The 8,397-nt window shown below is 35.8% G+C and overlaps 1 long non-coding RNA gene across 1 annotated transcript; it reads right to left on the reverse strand.

Annotated features, from left to right (window-relative positions):
* Positions 1–788: 788 nt before the first annotated feature.
* LOC139128363 (uncharacterized) lies at positions 789–8,125 on the reverse strand. Its single transcript, XR_011551271.1, has 3 exons — positions 7,249–8,125; positions 6,291–6,376; positions 789–1,128 (listed from the first exon to the last, which is right to left on the reverse strand). It is a non-coding gene; the product is annotated as an uncharacterized lncRNA (long non-coding RNA).
* Between the last annotated feature and the right edge of the window lie 272 nt (positions 8,126–8,397).

Here is an 8,397-nt window from a genome sequence, read left to right on the forward strand (position 1 = left end):
TTGACCAGGTACTGATCAGATATCAGGGCCTGTCATATGTAGCCATAATCCTCCTGTTGATTAATTACCAATTATTGTTTCCTTTTGATTGCTATCAGTTCTATGATGGCCAAACTGTGCATTAATTTAGCTAACTTTGGTCTGGATTTCTGATTTCGTGACTATGATGAGTGAGCAAGCATGTCTAAAATGATCTGTTGCCTTCACCTTTTCCAGATCATCACACCAGTCGTTTTGTCTACATGACAACATACAGTGTATATGACATAACAATAGATTCAGAAACATGCATACACATATATGCTACACATGTTTCTGCGACACAATATCCACAACTTATTACTGTCTGCTTTAATGCAATCAGAGAGCATGCTGTGAGGGTTGCCTGTCATCAAAATGGTAACAATACCACGCATACATTGTATTGCACAGCACAGATGAGCTTGGCCTAGAAGTTGGGATTTGGCTGTTTACACCCATCTGAAAAGTGCAAAACATTCTTTTGGTGATAAAGATGCCATTATCTAGGAAAGGGAAAGCAGATGGTTTGAGGATAAAGGAAGCTGTTTAGGCAAAACACGTGACCCCTTATATTTCTACTGGTACAGGGGAGGAGGCCTACAAAACAACCTGGCAGGACTATAGTTCAACATGAGGAGATCCCTGGGAGGTTCAACTCAACTTTGACATTTGCCTTCACAGGTCAATGAACTTTTGCCACCAGATGACCAGTTGGCTGATGGTGCATTTGAGAATGGATATGATAAACATTGCCACTCAATTACTGTACTTTACAAGTCGGTAGAGCTCTAGATATAACATTTTTACTAAGAGATAAGAAATCAGAACAACAGACTTGTAAGCTAATATTTTAAAGTGTTACGTTAACACCATGTTGTTGAATGAATTTTACGCAAGGCGTTGGCTGTCATGTTGAATATTAGGAGTAATTTTCATTCAATTTTGCCTGTATACAATAATCTTGCTTAATAAATGAACCTGATCCATAAACTGTGATTTTTTATGGATTAATTTATCACAAGTAAGAGTGCTCATCCGAATTTCGACAATTGTTAAAAGTTTGAGTAAGAATGTCCACAAAGTTGCTGATGAAGATAATCTTCTGCCCTAAAATGAAAATACAAGTGAAAAAGTAATGGTGGTAACTTAAGTAAATAAGATGAAAAATGGACAGTGCATACATTCCACATGTAGTTGACATCTGACCACGGCAGGAACATGTAAAATATAAATGCCTTAAGTGTAACCCTCATGAGCAGTTAATATGTGCATGTTTGTAACACACCACAGGCTAACATAGTTTATGTTATTGTTTTGTGCTTTGATATATATGTACTACAACAATGAATGATGGTTACTTGGTGATTTCTCCACAGCGGCGGTACAGTAGTACCATATGTTCTATTCACCCACCATTGTTTCAAAGCTGTAGAACATACACATGTACAGTCATGTGACCAGGGCACTAAACATTTCTAAAATTACCCTTTGATTTCACTTTTGTTGATTCACTGGGGACTAGACATCTATTTTCTCAACCCTTGACGTATTCTGGTGAATCGTAACATGGAATTGAGCATATGTGGCACGTTATAACAGAGTCATATCAGTATGATGAAGTCAAGTCTACAGTATAATTGGACACTACAATATACACATTTATCACGGACAAGCAAAGTGCTGGTGGAATGTGCCCCAGCTGTACTTTCCTTGGTTTACAATGTATTTCCATACCAATACTTTCACTCATTCATTGTGTATACAATTGCATTGAAACAATTTACCATACACAGTTTTTTTAATTTCTCTCCACAGACCCGTTTATTAACACAAGGATCAGTCTTACCAGAAACACATCACTACTGTATGTGTTATTAGAAACACATTGCTATGCCCTTCAGCCAAAGCCAACGACCCTTCACGCTAATAAAATAGTGATAGCCCTCATGATCAGGCTAGGTGTTTATTATGTACATTATTTGTTGTGTCTATGTATGTGTTATACAGAAATCAGCTACATATTCAGGCTACATAATTACATGTACACATGTACATTTTATCTTTCCTTTCATGTTTGACTTAGTTAGAGTCTCCTATTGGAATGGGAAACAGTTTAAATGTCTGGCATGCTGACTGCATGTCAGACATCCTAGTAACCATAATCCACTCTGCGATATAGACTCCAACTTAAACAGTATACGTAAACGTAATTTTCAAGTAGACAGCATGTCGGGCATCTGCCACCATCTCGCATTGTTATACTCCATGAAAGACAGACAATATTATTGTTTTTGATATAAGCAATAAACAACACCCAGTGACGGTATACCACAAGATTTTGACTGGTCAAAACCGAGCAGCATATACTGTTGCTTGTGTGTGTTTTAAATGCTTTTACATAAAAACAGAATTTGAAATCTTGTCCAGGAATGTCAAAAAAGGATTTTGACTGTAGCTGAAAACTTGCGCGTGTGCCAGCTGTGGTATATCAGGAATAAATACTAACGTTGTTTTCATGTCTCGACTCAATAAGATCACTGTATTTGCACCATCAATATACTCATATGATGTAATATCAGATAAAATAGCAATGGCATCCGCTAGCACTTTCCTTGCAATGCTAGACTCTAGGCTACCTTGCAAGAAAGAGCAACGATATGCCATGAGATTTTGACCAGTTCAAGATATATATATGCATATTGGCGATAGAGAGTGCATATATGGAGTGAACTGGTCAAAACTGAATCGTATGCAGCCATCACTGGGTGGGAGTTTTTGCTACTATTTTATAACAGTATATTGAAATTCTGGTATGGAACATCAATTAAGGATTTTGCCGAGAGCTCACTCGTGTACCAACCATGCTACATCACAAATATACCACGGTTCTTTTCACGTCTCAACCAATCAGATTGCTGTATTTGCGCCATCAATATACTCCAATGTTTTTGCTAAGGTTGGGGAATATTGGTAAATGATTGGGAACCCTGGGAACATTTCTACTGTGCCTAATCTGATTGTATTGATATATCAAGGGAAACCCTTACGAAAAGATCAAAATTTGCCACAAGTTTGCATTCCTTATTTGTTACAAACTTGATACAAATTCTGACATCCAAACAAGCACCAATCTTGCTAGTCAGTTATATACACTTTGATTCAAAAATAGGCTAAGTTTGCAGCAAGTATGTGTGGAGAGTGTGATGAACATTGCACCAAGTTTGTACAGAGAATGTAGAGGTCATTTTGTTTTTTGTTTGTGTGAGTGTGCACCAAGCTTGTAGATGTGAGGGGGGGGGGATTTGATATCTGGGGCGTGGTATCTGTTGCCTTAGCAACAGCAGACATACTGTTGCCCTGGTAACATTTCAGGGGATTTAGATGATTGTAATTCCTGACAGCGTCTTTTTCAAAGTAATGCTCACACAACATGTGGTACATGACATCATCGTGCTGCTACTCCCAATTGTATTGTATACAATGATTCTTTTTAATATAAATGTACACTCTTTAGATATGTTTACCATGTGAGCAGCAGATTCTAAATTCACCTTCAAGTCATGTATCCAGATGCTAGGTTGAACATCTATGAAAAAGTTGAGAGGATATTACTACATCCAACACGCACTCACCCTACAACACATTCAACTAGCTGTAAAAAGGAAAAAACTTCTCAGACAATAAATTTTGTTAACTAAAAAACACAATATATTACTGTAGAATAAAACAGTATCTCTTCTATAATAAACATACAATCTTTGTACTTTATACATAAAATGAGCTGTAAAATATATTCTTTTTGGCATATATGTACATTACACTATATTTCAAAACATTCCCTGACCATGGAATTTAGATTGAAAAATGGTAAATTCTGTCTCTTTGAAGAAGATACTACAGATCACAATTTTTTTAAATGTGTACCAAAAACTGAATGGTGAAAAAATATTATGTTAAAGTCTCATAGATAGTTAACTATGAAAAACTTATTCAAAAAATTTTGTAATTTTTGTGACATATACTTTTGTTGACGAATAAAATTCACTTTAAACATTTCAAAATACCTTTCCGATGGAATGTACATGGAAAACATGAGAGTTTTAACTTAATGTTGTATTATTACATGTTCAAATCAAAACGCAAAATCATGGAAAAAAATGTCCATAGCTACAAAAAATAAAAACTTCATGGAGTATGTGATGACCTTGACTTAACAGTGATATTTGAACAGACACTTAGTGCTCAGTCCAACTTCAAAAAGCAAACAACTAAACACAACCAAATTCCCATAAAATTCTACATCACTTGGATGATAGATTACTTCTGCCGAGTCCAAAAATATTTCTTCCACCGTAGGTACCGACAACTGTGACGAAAATAACTCTGCCATGTCCGATTTGTCCGCAGCAAAGCATGCAGTGGAAGTTTCTATCATAAGTACCAATGCAATGATCGATACGGACAGTCTCACTTCTTGTCATCATGATGTTCTCAAAGAACAGTGGTTGGTTGAAATAGTCCTCTGTGGCATGGAAAGTGTAAAACTCAAAGCAGCAAACTCTTGCTTGAAACCTCACTGAAAACCCGCGGAATTGTCCAAGGCCATTTGAGTGTATAACGGACATCCATGATCCACTGTCACTGAATGTGTTTAACTTACATGAACTCTCGGTGTCGAACGCAGGCATTGTCCTTCAAACAACAAATCTCTTCTTTGTTCCCTTAATCGTCCGATGACAGAAATAATCCACAATTTCTCCCCAAACGGCGGGTAAAAACGTTGTAAATTTGACAGCTGAAGCAATGCATGACTTGCTATGGTATTGGAGTTCAAATGCTGGTGTTGGCAAAATGAGCCAATCAAGTGTCTCTCTTCACGACATGTGATCTTGTAAGGTCGAAGTTCAAATACATAATTATAATCTGTGTGACCTGTGACCTCGATGCTCTCATTTGTCTGAAACATCAGTTTCTCGAGAAATGGGAGAGTATATTACTTTTTGACCAACTTTTATGCACTTGAAATCAATCATTTGAAGACATTTGGTGTCAGCTGGGATCCATGGTCTTTGGACATGTGTAATAATGCAAGTACGATCATGATTTATAGCCTGGCAATGACTTTTCCCTGCTCTGAGCATACTGGTATGACAGTGTGAATGTGTTTTGGCGGACACATGACAGGTACTTTCAGTGGTTACGACTTGTAAACTGAACAAAAAAGTCTTTAACTGGAATTCGAGTACCATTTTTGGATCCTAATCATTTAAAATATGTCCAAGGAAATTGTTTGAAAAAATGGCAGATGAACTAAGATTTAGTTGACTTTTTATGTTTTTCATTCATGATGTTGCAATGGTTTAATCATGGAGGTAGCTACCTCCATGGTTTGATAAATTTGTGCATTCTACGCGTAACCTAATTCATATGTGTTTAACGACCGAGAGTATTTAAAAATTTTTTGAATAAAAGAGAATTAATTTGTCATTTTGTACAATGAACACAGGGTACGTAGTTCGATCATTGTTTCAATTCTGTGACAAAACAGTGCCACGTGGGACAGCTAAAAAAATCTGAAGTTCGTACCAAACTTGATATGTATTTCACATATATCTACAAGCTTGGTACAAACTTCACAACTACCATGGTGAAAATCCCATAGTGTGTACCAAACTAGTACAAACTTGGTGCATATTTCACATGTTCAATTAAAGTGTGTATCAAATTTGTAACATATATGTACTAATATGTAGCAAGTTTTGATCTTTCGTACGGGACGGCCTCAACCCCAGTGAAATGACTTGGGAACCCCAGTAACATTTACCGGGCTTCCAGCCTTAACAAAAACACTGTGCTTGTATAATATAATAGCACACATTTACTGCTGATATTGCAGTATCCTTCGTGTAAGTGATCATTGTCTCTGTTAGTACATTAAATATAATTATGATTGCTGACTGTTTTTACTCTCTGTCACACACACACACACACACACACACACACACACACACACACACATTCATATGTACTACCAGTAGTGTCTACCGTACCTATACACATACATACTGTATAATGACACATGCATACATTCAGGATATAAACGGTGTGTGCAGGTATGCAAGCATATATACTGTGTATATATACTTACCATAGAGTATATATACTATAGGCAGTATATATACTGTGTGTGTAAGTATGCAAGTGTAAATGGATGTTTGAAATATCAATGTGTCTGTATGTATAAATTTTCAGCATGCAACATTACTTACAGGGTGCTGTGAATATACCGGTATATGGGACTTTTCCTGGAAATGTTAACAGAAGTTTAATTACCACTTTCTTTTTATCTTATGTCCTGATGAAAGAATACACATGATTAGTTTTTAATTCAACTGCCTCTGCATGTGGTCTTGCACATATGCATATTGGAAAATTTGATGGATTGCGCAAACAAAAACCCAAATTCACACATTGTGACCGTGTGACATTATGCCTTCTTTTGCATGATTCATACACTATAATACATGTGAAATATTTTCATACACCAGTGCACTGGATACATACGTGTAACGAATTATATTTGAGGCTATCATACCACCTATTTCAATACCATTGCACATTAATCGTTAATATGGACATGAATATGTCTTTCAGCATGCACACTTTCAGAATTCACATTCTCTCCGCTATGTCTGTACATACATGTAGTTATGTAGTTAAAGGCTGGTTACTTTCACTTTCACTTCAGTCAATACCTTGCAACACCTAATGTGTACAATTGAAGGTTTTCAGAAGTAAAAAGCCTATCCTCTTCAAATTATGATCTGACAAAGGGGGTTTCTCTGGTTCGTGTTGATTGTGCATTTTGGCACTGAATTTCAAACTTCATATTGAATTAGAAACTCATTTTAATATTTCCTTAGAATGTTTCACCTTGCTTTGTTGAATACATGTACAGCTTTGTACCAAGGTACATTGTAATTACACAAGTATAACTTGTTGAGGTACAATTTTTGTATAATGGTCATATCTGACAAAATAATCCATTCACAAATTGTTTCTCGATCTGTGCAAGTACCTGAGTGACAATTATCAGCAGGTCAGTATTAGCTAAACAAGTCAGAGACGAAGTGAAAGACAGAACTTAATGTAGAAATTTGTCCAGAACTCATAGCTACATTATATAAATAGAAATCTTGGCAAATGTCCAAATCTTTTACTACAAACCTTATAGTAAGTTTTTCATCCATTTCTTTGTTTGTCCTTTGCCTTGCCGTGATCCTTTAATAAATCAAAGAATAAGATTTAGATAACTCCAGCCCTATTATTGCAATATTTATTTGGGTTTACCATTAGTGAACCGTTTATCCTTGTACATGCAGAAATTACAACTAGAATGACAATTATATAAGACTACAAAATGCAAGTGAAAGGCTTTAACCCCATATAAACGATCTTCATATCAATTCATGTTCAATTTAGTATGTCTGCTGAACAGGAAAGGTTTTCCTGTAAAGCAGAATCATAGCATTTTTCAAATGTAAATGGTTTAAGTTAAGGGGCAGGACTTCAACAATGACCAACAGAAACAACCATCTCTCTAATGTGATTATTGGCACATGTAATATTACTCCACTTTGGGACAAAACCTGTGTATAATGGTATGCATATCTGACTCTGAATGACCTTGTCAACAAATTATTAGACAGAAAGCAAGAACTGATTGATTTTGATTAATTTTTAGATGCATCACAACTGTTTTTAGAAATTCAATTAATGTGTCATGATTCTCAGAGATTTTGATGTTGAATTTTATCATTGATGTTATCATTTCCTAAATTCACGACAAGGTATGCAACATACATGTACATCGAAAGTAGTACCTCACCACCCCCTATAGAAAGGCCACCTCCATATAGTGATCACTTGTGTGACCACTATACATAGATTTGAGTAGATTTTTGTTTTCTGTAAGTCGATGGCAAACTTTCATCCACTCCCTCCAACATGCAGCTAATTGACACAATATACAATAAGTAAGTGCATTGTTATTGTTGACATATGAATTGTAATCCAGACTACAATTCACTTGTCAACAATATCAGTACAGTGTATAAGGTTGAGGCTATAGTGACAAACTAAAAGACTCTGTATTTCACATGTGATTCAACGCTTTGGGCGCAAAACTATTTTTTGTTCCTTCTATGAAAATAGCGTCAATGACACTGTAGCTCCCATCCTGGACTATTTAGTGTTTGTTCTCTGGTCAGATATTTGAACATGTGTGAAAGGGATAAAGTGCATGAAGTGAAAATACTTAAATGAAATGTACTGGAGACAGTGAAATATGTTTAATGTAATTATTCAGAATATAAA

Source organism: Ptychodera flava, unplaced genomic scaffold, assembly GCF_041260155.1.
Source record: "Ptychodera flava strain L36383 unplaced genomic scaffold, AS_Pfla_20210202 Scaffold_50__1_contigs__length_938362_pilon, whole genome shotgun sequence".
Classification (NCBI taxonomy): domain Eukaryota; kingdom Metazoa; phylum Hemichordata; class Enteropneusta; family Ptychoderidae; genus Ptychodera; species Ptychodera flava.